Raw genomic sequence first — 19,116 nt, 5'->3', positions numbered from 1 at the left:
ACAACTGATGTAGATCTTCCAGATCCCAAACTCATAGCACAATCCTTACAACAAACTTACATACCAGTAACTTTACAAAGAATTAAAAAATTTACAACTCCTTTGATTTTGGTTAAGAATGGTAATCCAAACTTTTGCTTAGTGCTATTTAAGAAATTGGCATTAACCCATGCTATTAAAAAGTGCGATCCAGGAGGGAACACTTTGATCCTGATATCTTTTTCTTTTAACTATTATTTTGAATTGATGGCTTTTAAACATTACCAAATAATATTCCACGTGCAACACACTTCTACATAATTTTAAATATGACAAAAAGAGACTGACTTAAGATTCAAACAATTCCAATCTTAATTCAGCAAAAGGAATCAAGAAGATGATTCAAGGAAAGGATTTTGCTCAGAAGCTCAACATGTTCAGAAAGTTCTAAGCTATTCTTTATTGCAACTCCACATCCATTCTTCACTTGGAGATAAAACATAATTTCCGTTGGTGAGATCAGAATGTGAATTTCAGACATGGGTTGAAATATTATGAGTTCTGAATGAATTTAGACTGAAAATTTAATAGGAAGTTTTCTGTATAATAGATTCATTCAGCTTTCTCTTTATTGTCAGTTTAGTAATAAAAAACAATTAAGGATTGTTTTCTATGACTCAGCAAATGGCTGACCATTTTTTTTCCTTGAGAAAGTTCTATCTCACTAATTTTCAGTAAAAAAATTTCCCTTTATCAGAAAGCGCTACCTATAAATTGAGTGTAAAAAGCTTCTGTGAATATTTTTGTGCAGACATAATTATAATCTGGTGTAGGAGTGACTGAATACTCCGAGGAACACTGGATTTTTTCTTTCAGAATAAGTGATCCCAAGCTGAGTTAGTCAGATCCTTCTGTAGAGTTCCTGTGAGTTTTCCATTAAGCAGACAAATGACTCAAAATTATAAACCACTGTTTGACAACATAATTCATATAAGTGACCACAATACTAAACATTAATTAATTTTTCATTGAGCTGTGTGGCTCAGAAAAGTTGGGACACTGTAAAAATAATTTGTGAAAAGCGCTCAGAAGACTTACTTTAAAACACCAAATTCAGTGTTTTACCACATCCTTACTAGAAAATATTAACACTGTGTGTGTGTATATAGATATGCATGTAGTTCTTGTAACAATTTTTCTTGTTTAACTGAAACAGACTGTACTTCTTAATGGGAAATATTACATCTTAAGCACAAAAAATCCCACAGCACTTCACAAATTATCAGAAACCACTTTAAAGTATGAATGTTCCGTTTCGTTCATGCAGCACAAATTTAGCTTGGTCAGTAACAGCACAGAATTTATCTCACACAGATGTTTTATATTGTTTGATATGGAAAAATACAGCCAAGATTATAGCTTACATTTTTAGCAAGATATTTGTGAAAACTCCTGAATGTAACGTCAGAACACTCCTGGCAGTGGCCAGTACATCTGGCTATACTTAGTGTGAACTAATACCTCTTTAGCTGAAGAAAATAAGAACAGGTCTGTTTAGAGAACTACACCTATTCTCAAAAAGGCATCACATACTCTTACTAAAAGATCCAATAATCGAACAATTAAGAAATCATAAGATTTGAATTTTATAGTTATGGACAGCCCCTAAATAATCCATCAAAAGCATGACACAATTTGTAAAATTACCTGCGATTGACAGATCACAGCATTAGCATCAGACGGCAGCAGCTGGTTAATGCCAATAAATCTCATATGAATTCCTGGCATTCTCCAGGGAATGGGAGCATTAAAAGCCTCAGAAAGAGATTAGGCAAGAAAGCTGACTCAAAGAACTGAAGATTCAACAATTAATTGAAAGCTGCATATTTGTTTCTAAGTCCAGTGCAGTTGAATTTGTCCCACTTTATCCCATGGCTAAAAAAAAAATATCTAAAGATCTCAAGAGGCAATATTGAAAAATATTTCACTTGCAAAACAATGATATAAAAAGTCATACACTGGCAAAACCTTCCACTGGAGAAAAGACAGCAAGCATGGTGGCAGCATACTCCCACCAAAAAAAGTAAAATAAAAATGACAAGTCAATCCTTTAAAATTAGTTTTTAAAGAAAGAAGAATATTTTATTTTAGCCTAAGTTTTATTAGTGAATTTAGTCTTCTGAGAGATTCTAGAAAACTCCATAAATAATTTCAAATAATGAATTCTTCTGAGAACACCATCTGTCTACGGTGGGTCAGCAGTCATTTTTGTTTCTAACTTTCCTCTTGTAATATTCTTCTCATTTTTTTTCACTGTATTTCATTTCAGGGAAGAATAACCTTAATTTGGGGGCTGAAACAGAATTTTTGCATTTTATAATGAAGACCATTTGAGAAAGCAGTTGGCAAACCTGGTGTAAAGAAATCGACAATAAGACATGGATATTAAATTCCCTTTTATGGCTTCACACCTGAAAAGCACAGCTTTTGTACCTTTGTGGTGATTTGTGGCACAAATACATGCTGGATGGAAAATGGATTGAGAGCAGCCCCGAGGAGGACTTGGGGGTGTTAGTAGATGAGAAGCTCAACATGATCAAGCAGTGTGTGCTTGCAGCCCAGAAAACCCGACCCCATCCTGTGCTGCATCAAAAGAAGCATGGCCAGCAGGTCGAGGGAGGCGATTCTGCCCCTCTGCTCTCATGAGACACCACCCTAGAGTACTGTGTCCAGCTTTGGAGTCCTCAGTACAGAAAGGATATGGACCTGTTGGAACAGGCACAGATGAGGGCCACAAAGATGATTTGAGGGCTGGAACACCTCTCCTATGAGGACAGGCTGAAGGAGCTGGGGTTGTTCAGCCTGGAGAAGAGAAGGCTCTGGGGAGACCTTATATCCCCTTCCAGTACCTAAAGGGGGCCTACAGAAAAGATAGGAGTGACTCTTTATCAAGGAATGTGTAGCAGCAGGACAAGGGAGAATAGTTTAAACTGAAAGAGGGGAGATTTAGATGAGATATTGGGAATAAATTCTTTACTGTGAGTGTGGTGATTCACCGGAACAGGTTGGCCAGAAAATCTGTGGATGCCCCATCCCTATAAGTCTTCAAGGCCAGGCTGGATGGGTCTTTGAGCAACCTGCTCTAGTGGGAGGTGTCCCTATGATTCATTAGAATCATAGAATCCTCTAGGTTGGAAGGGACCTTAAAGATCATCTTGTCCAACCTATAATTTAAAGGATGATAGCCAGAAAAGGTATGTTTCAGGATTATGAGACATAAAGATTGCTAGGAATGTAGATACTCATGAACAGTGAGACACTTAAAACAACCTTCTCTGTGCAGGAATGTGACCACTGCTGGCACAGTGATTTTGAAAACCTGCAGTGTGCTCAAGAATTGAGTGGACTTTTTCCTTAGCTGTCAAAGATCTCAAGAGGCAATATTGAAAAATATTTCACTTGCAAAACAATGATATAAAAAGTCATACACTGGCAAAACCTTCCACTGGAGAAAAGACAGCAAGCATGGTGGCAGCATACTCCCACCAAAAAAAGTAAAATAAAAATGACAAGTCAATCCTTTAAAATTAGTTTTTAAAGAAAGAAGAATATTTTATTTTAGCCTAAGTTTTATTAGTGAATTTAGTCTTCTGAGAGATTCTAGAAAACTCCATAAATAATTTCAAATAATGAATTCTTCTGAGAACACCATCTGTCTACGGTGGGTCAGCAGTCATTTTTGTTTCTAACTTTCCTCTTGTAATATTCTTCTCATTTTTTTTCACTGTATTTCATTTCAGGGAAGAATAACCTTAATTTGGGGGCTGAAACAGAATTTTTGCATTTTATAATGAAGACCATTTGAGAAAGCAGTTGGCAAACCTGGTGTAAAGAAATCGACAATAAGACATGGATATTAAATTCCCTTTTATGGCTTCACACCTGAAAAGCACAGCTTTTGTACCTTTGTGGTGATTTGTGGCACAAATACATGCTGGATGGAAAATGGATTGAGAGCAGCCCCGAGGAGGACTTGGGGGTGTTAGTAGATGAGAAGCTCAACATGATCAAGCAGTGTGTGCTTGCAGCCCAGAAAACCCGACCCCATCCTGTGCTGCATCAAAAGAAGCATGGCCAGCAGGTCGAGGGAGGCGATTCTGCCCCTCTGCTCTCATGAGACACCACCCTAGAGTACTGTGTCCAGCTTTGGAGTCCTCAGTACAGAAAGGATATGGACCTGTTGGAACAGGCACAGATGAGGGCCACAAAGATGATTTGAGGGCTGGAACACCTCTCCTATGAGGACAGGCTGAAGGAGCTGGGGTTGTTCAGCCTGGAGAAGAGAAGGCTCTGGGGAGACCTTATATCCCCTTCCAGTACCTAAAGGGGGCCTACAGAAAAGATAGGAGTGACTCTTTATCAAGGAATGTGTAGCAGCAGGACAAGGGAGAATAGTTTAAACTGAAAGAGGGGAGATTTAGATGAGATATTGGGAATAAATTCTTTACTGTGAGTGTGGTGATTCACCGGAACAGGTTGGCCAGAAAATCTGTGGATGCCCCATCCCTATAAGTCTTCAAGGCCAGGCTGGATGGGTCTTTGAGCAACCTGCTCTAGTGGGAGGTGTCCCTATGATTCATTAGAATCATAGAATCCTCTAGGTTGGAAGGGACCTTAAAGATCATCTTGTCCAACCTATAATTTAAAGGATGATAGCCAGAAAAGGTATGTTTCAGGATTATGAGACATAAAGATTGCTAGGAATGTAGATACTCATGAACAGTGAGACACTTAAAACAACCTTCTCTGTGCAGGAATGTGACCACTGCTGGCACAGTGATTTTGAAAACCTGCAGTGTGCTCAAGAATTGAGTGGACTTTTTCCTTAGCTGTCTATATAAGCATGTAGAAAACATTCCATTAGCTACAAAAGCTGTATCAGTGACATGGGTACTATCGAAAATTTCTCCATTTTCATTAATAACTTCTGAAAAGCAGCAGTATTTTATGTTAGCGCTACCATAAATATATTATTGTTATTAGCTTTTTGTATTTCCCTTTCTTTTCTCTCTCATCTACAGTTTGATAGGGGGACAATTCTTCAATTAGTTGTGAAATTCAATTTTAACATAGCACTCTATGATTTACAATCACTGCAGTTTTCCGTATTGGTTGATGACAAGCTCATGAATCAACATGGATCAAACAGTTTTATTTGGCTTAAGTGCCAATGCTCCCCATGCTAATTCCATTTAGTGGGCCTCAGTTGTTACACAAAAAGCTTTGAATATATTTGTTTCAGTTTTTAAACTTGTCATAGTTTGAAATGTGAGACTAATAAAAAAATATATAAGAGCATGGCTCTGGTCTTAAAGGGCAAGATAAATGGCAGCATTGTCTACTGCCTGGGGTATGGACTGCTTGGCAGGTACCTCCTAACTGCTAACTTTATTCATTGGCGACATGACACCTGACTGGGCTGTCTCCAATCACGCTCTGTCCACGTACCTGAAACTAGGATGTCCGTGAAGCATGAACTTCATTTTCATTCTGCAACTTCCCAAAGTTTCGTCTTTAGTCTTGTTTTTCAGGCTTCAATTAATTCCCCAGTTACGGGCCCTTGGAATTATGAGAATACATATATTTTAGCATTTAATGATAAGAGCCAGTGAAGCTATTTCTGTCTAACTGTTACACTTTCAGAAGCTAATTGTGCAGCAGAGACACATTTTTCAGCTTTGTTAGTCTGCATATTAAATTTTGAAATCTCTAGTCTGGATATTATATTTTGAAATATTTTATTATACTATAATATTAAACCTATTAGTAGCTATCAAAGAGACATTCAAAACAGGCTTTTATGGGAAGGAGTTCTAGTTTTTTCTTCTCCAGCACCATAAGCCCTGGCCGGCTGAAGAAGAGACAAGACATCATTTTCAGAAATCTTAAGCAACCATAGCTTCTAGCTCAGACTGGGGCTTCTGTGGTCCTGCACACCTTCATGGGGGACAAACTAAAAATCAAAAAACACTTTGAAAAAATTGATCCTCATATCTGAGGAAATGGTGAAAACAAGAAAATAAAGGTATTTAAAATCGGGAAATAAAGGTATTTCTTTAGGGGTAAGGCAGCTAAGGGAACTGCCAAACGTGCCAAGCCTGTGGCATCCTGCCAGATTAAAGTAAGTAGTGATTCAGTCAATCCAATTTATGATCACAAGGAAAGAAGAGCCTCCAGTCTGCTTCTCCCTATACCCCTGTAAATTTACCATTACTCTTACTGGTCATAAAATTTTCTCATTCCATTTTCAATAAAATAATTTTTCCCCTAACATTTATAAAGTGACACACACACAAAAAAGTATTTAATCTGTAAATGAGGTTTAATATGTAACAATTAAAGTTTTAACCATTTTAGGTGTTTTTTAATTTACCAGTCATAACTTCACCTACTTTTTAGGCAACACAACTAGGTCTTTACAATAATCCCGTTGCATTTAACTTTTCCAAGTGGCTTTTAAAACAGGATTATACTCTTGTTCCTTTGGACAATTTAAAAAAAATAAAAATTTCCAGATTCTCAATTTAACTAATCCTACCATTTACCATCATTCCAAATGTAAGAAAATATTGCTAATAATTAGACAGAAAAGATCTACTGCTTTATTTGACTTGTTACACCAAAATAAACAAAAAATATATTCTTTGCTTAGTATTTGCCTCTGATTTCAAGACTGCTGTTTCAGACCTGAGGAAAATATAATTACTAGAGGTAAAATTTGATTTAGTCAATAAATGTTAGCTAACAGAGTTTGCCTAATTAGAGAAAAGCAGAATATGGTCACACTAGTTTTTATAGCGATACAGGTATTTTAAGACATGAGCAGGCAGTTCTGAAGTGGCCTACAGACACACTAATGCATTCAAAATAATGTTAGTTTTAATTATGACACAAAAGGCAAATACAAGAGAACTGGAAATAGATAGAAAATATTTAGTAATTACATCTCCTATGCAGACTGAAATGAAAGATTCAAAGTAAAGGATTTAATCAGGGGATTTACCAACTAAAGGCAACAGAACAAGACAACCACATCTACAGCCTCCCGCCTCCCCCCGCCATGTACATACAGATTTACTGTATCTAGAGATGGAAGATAAATTCTATAAATAGATAAAACACAAGAAAAAAAAAAAGCAGTTGTTTTATCCTTCTTTATGCGGTATCTCCAAGTACAATACCTTGATTTTCTGCCAAACATATTTTGTTACAGGTTTTTTTTGTGTTTTTAAATTATTTTTGCTCCATTAAGGAAATGTTTTGTTTCAGACTTTTCACATAAGCATGCAAAATATATTTTCTATTCTGGTGTTCTATAAGCATGCAATACCTCCAATACAATTACAGGGACAATCACTAAATCTAGAGAAACTAGCACCATATACTTTTGATTATCATTCCTCACTTAAAATCCAAACTTGCAGTGATTTGAAATAATTTGAAATAGCATTCACATTGATTTATATTGCGCTATTTTTAAAATGAAAATTATATCCAGTTTCTAAGCATATTACGTCTATCTTTTACCAAAAATCTTTTAGTTACACATAAAGATACCAAGTTAGTTTTGTAAGAACTACTGCCCCAGTTTCCTCCATTCATTATTATTTATTTTCTCTTTATGCAAGTCAATATCAATAATTCCATCATTTACATAGGACTGTCAGCCTTAAAATACCTGTGTTAGCTTCTTTTCTTATCTAAAGATTTCTCTGAAACATTCTAAGTGTTCCAAGACCTAGTCAAATAAATGTTAACAGCACAGACAGATCTGCAGCCAATTGTTTCAAAACTCTTGGATGTGAATCATCTAGATTTAAGATCAGCTAATTAAAAAAAAATAAAATCTTTTTTTTTGGTAATTCCTCCTATAAAACAGCTTGTAATATCATTCTGCTCTTCTAAAAAGCAGTGTTAGTACATTCAACCCAGAATTTCAGAATAGCTTCTTCTGGATTCTGAAAATTATTTAATTTGTTGATTAATTTTTTTTTAAATAAAACGGTGCCATGACTTGAAGGAAACACGAAGCAATTTTGTAGTCATTCAAACTATAGTAAGGTTCCCATTTAGGGGATTGTATGGTAGATTCCCACCTTTGGATCCACAGGAACACAAAAAGTACAACATTCTTTGCCAAACAACAGCTGGAAAAGATACTCAATTCCAACCAAGTCTTGTCTGAACAATCCTCTAGTCCTTTGACTGTCAAATCATATGCCCAGTGAACCATAATTTGTCCAGTCTGTTAGGCTGTAAGGTCTCCATGACAGTCATTTTTTTCAGATATGAAATGGTTAGTATATGTTGGATGGTAGTAAGAACAGAATATCACACACCCGAGAAGCAGATTTGACACTTTGAAATGTCATGTACGACCAGGCTGTGTGGCCAACATGAACCACACACATTGCTGAACACAATTGCTATCTGAACTGAAACTGATGACAGAATTACCCTGGATTTCAGTGGGTCCAAGATGTGAATCTCGGAGTCTCATTTTTCCTACATTTAAACTTTTGGGCTTCAAGAGGGCATTACACATTGATGGACTTATGAATGCTTTTACCACTATCTCACATAATACTACTGGAGAGCAAAGGTGGTTAAAATGCTTTGCTTCAAAGTAAATCCTTGCTTTGTTCGTTTCGCAAATTTTGTCAGCTTAAAATGCCACTTTACATTTCTGAGCTTCAATATCTATAACGTTTAATATTTAAATATTTATGTAATACTTTAATCACTAAGAACTACAAAAGGGTATTTCAACTATTTTCTTATACTAACATTTGCTTTGTAACCTTTTTCGTCTGACTTGTAAATGTATTCTTTATTTTCCTTTAAAGAAAAATACACAACTCAATAAGTCTCACAAGTCAATAACATACCAAATTTATTTCAAGATTTTATTTAAAACTGTTGTTCCTGAAGAGAACAACAGTATGATTTTATGCTTTTATAATGGAGGAAGTCCCCTGGAGGAAGTCTCCATTAAAAAATAATTTCTTTGATTTGATATATATTGATGGGTTTTTTAAGTGAGAAATTCTATGGAGATTGTCATCTAAGCAACAAAAGAGTCTGAGAAGACTGAGATGGGAAGATGTCCTTCAATAACACAGTTGAAGTACTGGGTTTTTTTTAAAATTACAATTTATAATTTAAAATCTCCTCAGATAATGGAAAGCCTACAAAAGAAACAGAAGCCTATCAAATGCTTATGATTCTATGCTAAATTAATGGTGTTATTAACCTAATAGTATTTGTGCCTTTACAGATATTGTCATAAAACTTTAGCACATTTTTATGATGAATGTTATTTTATTCAGATCTTTCCTTCCCATTTCACTCAGTAAAATGATTTCCATGATGGATTTTCAAATATAGGGAGGTGGGGGCTGTTGGATTTGAGTTGAAAGTGCAAGAATTTGTAATATTTAGGAAGTTTAGATTATGGAAATGGCCGTATACACAGTACTACAATAAGAACCGCATTTTTAACAACAAAATTCTACCTCTGGAAATATGTGAAAGGCAAAGATAAAAATGATACCCATTTTAAAGATAAATTTTAGGTTTATCTTTTGTAACGGATATGACTTCATCTCTTCCCATCGTGTATTTTATAATCATATTTGTATATCATAGTGTAAGCCCTCAGTGCTATATAAACAATGGATAATTAAAGAATATACGTAATCGGTATTCAGCAGTTATATTATGATTTCAGTAGTTACCTGGAAACCACCCTGGAAAACATCCATGCAGAGATACAGTGAAGGTGGCACACAGAAATTATATTTTCTTTTCACCTAATTAGACCCTATCAGATCCTCACCTCTTTTTTTCCCAAACGTAATAAAGTATCATTAGCAGAACTGCAATCCTGTCTGACAGAAGGGTTAAATTTTGTTTGTTTTACAACGTAGACTGCATCTGTCTCCAAGGTTTATTGTTGAGCCTGCCTGATTTTGCTCTGCCTGCCCCAACTAAGTCCCCAGGGCAGGGAGGTCGGGTCTTTATCAACAGGATCAAATACTGTCCCTAAATCTGGCTTCCTGATTACTTCTAAAAATACTTAAGTCAGCCAAGAAGTGTCAAACACTTCCTTGGGGACAGGGAAGTCCTGGAGACATGACTGAAACATCCATGCCTAGGGATCATTCTGCCAGTACATCCTACTTGTTGCCACAATAATCGCTCTCAAATTCAGAGATTTCAGCACATTTTTCACATGTTAGCGAGCATTCCAATACATTTCAGTGATTTAAGTTACTTAATACCCATATATTTTAGGTATCACTTGCAGCTGGAAGCAGAGTCATTCTGCTCCATGCCTGGAGACCCTGCTCTGCTTTCGAGTACAAAAAGCAGGGGTAGAAATAAGAGGCAAATACTTGAGTTTAAGCATGTAGACCTGATGACAAACCTGTTTATGACAAATGACTTCTCCTGGAGGTAATTTATTAGAAATCATGCTGGACACAAGATGTTCTATGTCTGCTCTCTAAGCACAGTTCTCATGCCATGAAGGATAGACCAGGGATGGGGAGAGTAGCTCTTGCAGTACCTTGGGAAGGGCTTAAAGGTCAAACCACAAAACACAAGTTAAGTCCATGCAAGTTAACCCTCACGAAGGCAGAATAAAATTCAAGAGGCCACATTAGGTCACTTCTTATGCATTCTGTGCTTGCTTTTCTTTTATTTTACTGGCACCAGTGAGTCCATACCTGAGCCTGAGACAGCATCTGTCACAGCCTTGCACTGCTCACACTGATAGAGAAGATGCTGCTATTCTACAAAACACTGATGTTGTGAAAAAGCTGAATTTGAAGTATTCAGGCATTTTCTTCTATGAGCTATTTTAACTGGAGACACGAAAACTTACAGCTTTTGGAGAGGGATTTTTCTAATTTTTTTTTTTTTTTTTTTTTTTTTTTTTTTTTTTTAAGTCTGGCAACTAAAAATATATATAGTTTTAAAGGAATTTCTTCGGTTGACAGAAATGCATCAATGTTGATGTACTGTACACACAAGTGCTGAAATAATATGGGAAATAGAAAACGCAGGTAACAATTATATATAATCTACTCATTAAACAATGCTGTAAAATTTAAAAAAAGTGGTGAAAGAGACCTCTGTAGGATTTGTAAAAGAGGCTCAAATGAGCTTTGAAGCTACTGTTTCCAGTTGAATAAAAATATTGCTGTAGAATAAAGGAAAGGCTCTCAGTTGCATACCATTCCTCTGTCTTCATATAGTCTTTCAACCCTGCCTCATAAAACGAAGGACAATTATTTTCCAATCTGCGGAGGGTGCTGCATTCACATGTTTGCATTTCAAGGCAGCTCAGCACACTTCCATCCAGAAACAGATATTTACCAAAGGCTAAGATTTTAAAGCTCGAAGTCCCAGGTCCTAAAAAACTTAGTCCCCAACTGATTTATTACATTGGTGGCACACGTAAAAATAGCCTCATCAAGACAAGCAACCAGGATTTCTGTTGTGCTCTTTGAGGGCTGATGATTGAACTACATACTTAGTTTACGCTGCTCTCCATTGCCCTTGAGGAATAAAGGACCCACTGTCTGAATCATTACTGGTGTCCTTACTACTCCTCTTGGCTTTCCTTATCCTTTTAGATTGTACTTACTTTAGAAGGGCATGTGTGCTTAGTAGAGAATGATGGCCTGTACTCCATTCACCTTCTGCATGCCTGGTTCAGGTCAACTTGTTATTACTTATCAAGCTCACAATCCAAAATTCACAGTGTAAATGAATACATGAAAAGACAGACAAAAGGGCACATAATATCCAAGCAAAACAACAGAGTCACATTCTTACGTTTTATTTGTCGCACTTGCTTTTATTTCACTCCTCCCTTTTTTTTTTTTCTTTTCCCCCCGATCCAGGCCTTTGCTTTTTGCTTTTTAGAAACACTGGACTCAATTTGGGATGTACAAAATAAGATGACTAAAATGATTAGTCAGTCGTGAGCTTCCTTGAAAGGCATCTATCTACCTATCTAAAAAACTGCCCCCCTGACTGTTGGGGTTGCATCCTCCCAGTTATTTTCCTCCTATACACAAAATAACAAGCAAATATATTCAGAGTAATTCTTATTATTGTAGCATCAGCCTTCTCATGGACCAGGACAGTTACATTATGATACATAGCTTTTTTTTTTTTCCCCCCAGGTCTATAGGACCTCACTGGATCTGAATACAGAATGGTATATCTGCCCCTCTCCTGCAACTACTAGAGCATAAAAGCATCTCCACTGGTTTTCTTTTTCTGTTTCTTGTTTCTATAGAAAATGGAAACACTTCTCAATTTTGTATAATCACCTTTGTACCTCATGCGAACAGATAAAACATTTCTGCTTCTCTGGTCTACTGTTACTGCCACATTAGATCTCTGAAATGAGGCTAATAAGAATTTTTTCAGGGAGTACATGTATTTTTACTGATCATTCTCTGTCTCCATGGCTAAGCAAACTAAATAGACTGCAGTCTTCGGGCATACAGAGTATGCACTAAGCCTGTGAAAATGGCTGATGTAGCACAGCAGAACAGGATCTCTGAGGATTTTAGTAGCAATTTTTATACAATGCCAAACAGCATAAAATACAGTGTAATTCAGAGTGTTCCTTTGATAGCAGAAGGAATAATTAATGCAAGCAGTTATTACGGAATAACACAGCCAACCTCATTTGCATCAACTGTATCTGCCAAACTCTCTACATTTGTGGTAAATTGCAATTTCCAGGCCATTTTAAAGTCCCTTTGCGTGACCAGTGTGAAGGGCGAAGAATAAATACAAAATACGAAAGCCTGAAATATAAATTAATTTTAGCATGAGGAGTTAGACTTTTTAAGGTACATTAAGATTCATATGGAGCATGAAAATACTGAAAGAACCCCTGAAATTTTGTTCTAGTTTGACTACTGTGTAAACCTGTATCTCAGAAAAGGACTCAAAATAGTTGATGCTGAAGCTACTGAAGATTTGCCCATCATATAATGAAAAACATTTCATCAACTTTCACTTTCTTGGAACTGTGGGATCAAAGTCAGTTAAATCATTAATCCTGCTTTTGTACGGAAATGTGTGAGACATCTGCTGGCTGCACATTAAAAAAATACAGCTTCCTTTTTTCCTACTAGCTAATATAAGAGCAGATACTGATGTCTAGTTCAAAACCCTGTAAGATTAGTAGAGTCAGTCCTATTAGCTTCATTAGCTTTTTTTATTTTTAATCAGACCCCTAATATGGAGGAAATTCAAAAGACAGCTAGTACACTAGTCATCTTTGTTGGTTTTATTTTCTTGTTTTCCAGTTAGATATAGCAGCTGCCCTCCTCTCTCTGCAGCCCTCAAATGCAAAATGAAGACTTGCAGTGCTACCAGAATGAAAAAAAGAGGAACAGCTGAAGAACACAGAAGCAAGCAGAAGTTTTTCAAAAGACACAAAACATTTGAAAATAACTTTCAAATATACATTGTAAATCTCCTATTCTGCAATGCACAGAAGAAACATTTGGACAAGGTGTACATGAAGAAACTGGCCTTCATGGATCACATAATAATGTCATTTTTGGGCTTCACCTAACAATCTCAAATTTGGGTCATTTTCAAGTTTGCTTTCCTCTAATCCTCAGAAGACATTACAGTGGAAAATAGAGCTCATTCACTGCTATTGTAGATGGGAATTCAAATTGAAACACAAGATTTGCCAAATCATATCTGCTCTCTCCATATATGGTGGAGTTATATTGTCATATATGCACAGAGGTAGAGACAAATCAAAACAAACCACCCATCTCTCCACACATTTCAGGTTTCTGGCCTACTAATTTGAAATTAATTACTGTTTGCATAGCAGCAAGTGAAAGGTTTAATTAATTCTTTCAAAACCACATCAAATTAAATATCCTGTGTACATTCTACTGAATGGTATTCCATGTGTGTTCGACTGATGGGAATAGGGCACCTTGAACTGGCTATGAAACTTAAATCTATCATCAAGCAACAGGAAATAATCACTTAGATGAAGACCATACATTTTACTGTAGCTGCCAGGTAAAAGGTTCATAACAAGAATTGTTTCTCTGCTGGCAAAGAGAAAAAAACCCCAAACTAGTATGCATTCACCTACTTCATCCTGAAATATTTTATCTTATGGTTTCTCACCGCTTTTCCTCTACGCTTATGGTAAAAGAATGTTTGGGGTATATCTTTTCCTACTTATTAACACTAGAGCAAATAAATTTGCTGAGGTTGAAATGTGCAGGCAGACATGACCATCCTTGACAGATATAATACAGACATCCATGTCAACATTAAGCATGCAGTGTTTGTTCACAACAATTTTATGCCCTTTCTTCTCAGATCAAGCACCCTAAGCTGTCCTTTTACATCTTCTGTTCTGACATGTTCTGAATAGATCTCTTTAAAAAAGTGAAAGAGAAGTGATGTATTTACAAGTGGCAAGTCTATACTGAAGAACTGGAAAAATGGAGACCTGCACACTTGGGAAGTGACCTTTCACTAAATCCAATAGTTACTTTTTTTTCCCCGTGCCCTTCTTTCCACAGAGGTCCATTTAGGATCAAAATCTCTTGGCAGCAGAAAATGAGATTAAGTACTGACAGTTCAAGATAAAATAAAATAAGAAAAAAATAATTAACGTGACTGAATAGAAAGGAAAAATAGAGATCTAATTACCCCCTATAGCCTGTGTTTCTACACTGACTTGCCACACAGCTCATGATTCTGAGTCATTTGCAAGATTTCTACAGGTGTTTTTTTTAAGCTGAAGAGAAATAAGCAGTTCCTACTTACCATCAACAAAATCACTAATAATTCCTGGTCCTAAATAAACATCCAGGATAAAGTAAAGATGAGGCAGTGACATAAAGAACATGAGCAGCCCTTTCCTAGACGTTCATATAAAAAAGGCATTTTTTAAAGCTGAGTCAAGGATGCAGTTTTGACAGGGTAAACAAAATAATCATGAATGTCATGCTATGGAAGAGGGACTTTGTAAAGTCATGCCAATGAAAAAACCAGTTGCTACCAATGCAGTGAAGAAAATTCATCTCACCTCCACAGTCCTCACCACCTTGTCTTTCAATGATCACTATGCGCCTGTTGGAACAGATCTTCCAGGCAGAGACAAGAGTCTATCATCTTTAGTATTACAAGACAGCATTTCTCTATGGCTTTTAGGTATATGAACAGCTTTGGATTTTGTTCACATTAGCGAGTAGCCATTGCAGGAAAGAATAAAACCATTCCAAAATCTCATGCTCATACTTTAAACTCTAGTCCGTTCATAAAATAGTATTTAAGACTATCAGCCATTATTTCATACTGTGCACATTTTATGCTATTGTCAATCTGCCTCTCCGATTAAAGAGATTACTTTATTACATCTGTGAAGAACATTTTTCACCTCAGACAGATATAGCAAATTGCTGGGTAAGCAACAGTGATTAAATTTGACAGGCTTACTTCTACAGAAGTCAGACACACTTTAATGATAGAAGAGGTGAGTCCTCACGTTGGAGACCTGGCTGCATACATCCTTTGTCCAATAAACAGATCTTTTTGTGTTTAAGCCTCTATTGTGCTAATTCTCTTCATACGGAATACTTCAAAAGACCTCCTCAATTTCACAACTCACAAGGAGGAAATAACATATACCATCTAAAAGAGAATTTAAAATGGCTCTGCTGTATAGGAAGAATATTGCTATTAAAAAAATAAAAATGTTGCCACCTAACTGTGAAAAAAAACCACAAAACCAGACCATTTCAGTAGACTGGCAAATAGACTAACTCAGCTTTGACTGACAATAAGGTGTCCAACTCTGCCAACTGCTGTTTTACCTCAGCTATGGAAATACTGACAAGAACACTCATGAGTCTTCAGCTTTTGGCAATCTCATTCCTGTCTGCAAACAGGCCTAAAAACATAATATACACAATTCTTACTTATGCCTTCCTGCAGAGTCATTTAAAAGCATCGTGTCCAGATGTTCTGATCAGTGTTTTCAATTTACTTCTGTTCATAAACAAAATGTGTTTTGGAGATGACTTGTACATCCCTGTATATACTTTTACATAGGAACTACTCCATACACATTTCAATTCGTGAAGAATGCTTTGACAAGAGGGTACTCAGAACATAAAAAAATTAAAAATCAGTATTTCAGGCCAATTTTTAACATTTCCTATCATAAAAACAGCTTTCTTAAAGATTTTTTTTATTTAAATCTCTACACTGAGCAATTTAACCAGGTTCCCAGGACAGCATTCTGTTAATTGGTTGCATTTTTGTTCTAGCAAATCCTCATCCTTCTTCACCAGTGAAAAGTTTGACTAATTCAATCTCCTGTCCTGGGGCTTGATGCAAAGAAAGCTTCCCAGATTAACTGCTTGCCTTTTCCACCTAAGCCTACGATTAAGCAGAATCCATTTTACACACATTTGTTCCTTATGGAAAATCAGCATTTGTAGCTCTTAAGTGAGAATGTAAAACTTCATATGGGATGTTACAGAGCTCATGACCAGCAGTGAAGGAGAGGCTCAAAGTAGGATTTGAGAAGCAAAAGTAAGAGATGAATTTGACTTTTCTTGAACTTGACAGTATCCTGACTTGTTTGAGAATGAATCCTTTCTCTCATTAAGGCTTGGGGATGTTCCAGGAAGATGCATTTTCACAGAATCTTTGCTGACTGAGACTAACCTCATCCCTCAGCTTCAACAAGACAGAAATGCTTGATGAGCTTTCCTAGTCATGCTCTGACTTTTAACAGACGTGTTTGACCATACAAGTGATGCTGCCTGCAGACTTATTGCTTCTTTGGTAGCCATGGAGGTAGCAGTGGAAGATCAAAGACTCTAGTATGTGCCATTGGCATTTAGAAAGCAATTCCCAAGCCAAAAAACCAAAGGGGATGGAACTGCATCCAGGCTAGCTGGGGAGCAGAGAGAAAACAAATTAATCATGTGAGAAATAATAATTTTCAGAAGCAGATCCTGTGTGTTAGGATCAAAGGGGCTGGTAAATTAATGCCATTCCATAGCAGTGAAATATGTTAGTAGTGTCATATAATGCAATGACATTTATGAGGTTTTTGTTTTATTGTGCCAGTAGATCTCTCTGCATCTCAAACACTGAATCCTGATACCAAAAAAAAAAAAAAAAAAAAAAATTTTTTCTCAATAATGCTATTTTCTGATAAAATGTAAGTGCTGCAATGTCTGCTTTCTAGGAATATTTTTAAACACTTTTGTTTTCAATTTGGCTACCAGATACTGGAAAACATTTTCTGTATTTTCACCAGTTCACTTGGCACTGTGAAATTTTCTGGGACATATGAAGGCAGGACAGAATGAGAATGATGTACGGCCAGGAAAACACATGTGACAAAAGAAAAAAAAAAAAAAAAAAAAAAAGATTTTTCTTTAGAGATACTGCTATGTTTATGTAAGATTCTGGCACATATATATGAATAATCATCTTTAATCTATATGGCCACAAACCTCTTTCTTACTCTGAGAAAGACCTGGCATGCTTTTGGGTGCTAGATAAATTAGAGCCTTAGATAATGTTCACACAGTCTTCTCTGATTACAATTTTGAGCTTTCCATACCTGAGATAAAGACAAAGGCACATTTATTTCTGTGGTAAGCCCCTCTGATATTTGCCCAGACTTTAAAGCTGTCAGTTTTTCAGGCTGAAAAGCCAAGGATAGCCTATAAAGGCTCTCTTTCTTTTAGGAATAGATGGAACATTACTCCCTGATGTGAATTCAGAAGTGAGCTATCTTTCTAAATCTCCTACTTCCCACTGTTATTTTGGCTGTCACTTACAGTAATCTAACAAAGTGAGGGGGTGAAACTACACTCCACAAAATTAATATGTCAGAATATTTTTTTTTCTAAAACACAATGCAACTACAGTGAGCAAAGTTGTTATTTGCCAGGTGGCAAACACAGCAGAGGAAGCATGTAGGAAGCTCAAGGGCTTGCAGAGAATACAATTTTGCTATTGATTATGGAGAACTGGGGTGAAAGCTGCCAGACAGCCTGTGCAAACCACATTTGGCTGCAGTAAGAGAGGGAAGTTCAGGCAACTACAATGAGGTCAACCTCTACTCTTACACAGCACATCACGAGGGTTTTGTGTTTGTTTTTGTTTTCTTTTTTTGTTGTTGTTTTTTTTAATGTTGGGCACATAAAAGCCAGGCTTTCCTGACTGGATAGTAAAGCTCAAGAGAAAAAATAATCCAAAAAAGGAACAACCCCTGGTGATCTTCATTAAAGCTGCTGCTATCTTCTACATAAGAGGACATTAAACTCTGACTTAACATTTTGCAAGCTTCATTTAGGAAACAATTCATACCAAAACACTTCCTTGCCCTACAAGGCTGAAGCTATACAGCCTGATGAACTGCTGAGATTCCTAAGGATTTCATCAAATGAAGCAAAATGCTGTGAGGGATTCGAGTGCTATAAAAGCACTATACTTTTTGGCTTTTCATCTTGATTTGGGATTTTCTTCTCTTTCAAACTGTAACAGCTCAGTACCAGGCATGCAGGTTTTGCAGACAACTCTACACACAGAAGGTCATGTGGGCATAATTATAACGAAAAGGTAATCAAATCCACTACCTAAAACCAGGAAGCGACTGCCAGGTATTTTAATTACCACCCAGATATTTTTTTTCTTTTCCTAAACATGTTTTCTTCTCCCAGACCATTGTCTGGAAAAATAACACACATGAAGCTCTCCAAGTGGGTAATCAGGGATATGAACACTGACCAAAGAGAGGAGAATAACGCGATAAAATGTTTAGCCAATTTACGGACCTTACATGACTCAACTTCATTGGCATTTTGCTAGCTTGAATGACAAATCTTATTCACTGTCTCATTACAGTTATTTAATGTACATTGAAGAAAAAAAGATGCTGAATTGAAAAGCCTAACTTCCAATAGCCTTTGACCCAAATGGGAAAAAAATAAAATCACTAAAATCATATTTCTTTTGATGTGCTTGAATCAG

This window comes from Calidris pugnax, unplaced genomic scaffold (assembly GCF_001431845.1).
Source record: "Calidris pugnax isolate Ruff unplaced genomic scaffold, ASM143184v1 scaffold42, whole genome shotgun sequence".
Taxonomy (NCBI): Eukaryota; Metazoa; Chordata; class Aves; order Charadriiformes; family Scolopacidae; genus Calidris; species Calidris pugnax.
This window is presented reverse-complemented; position numbering follows the sequence as displayed.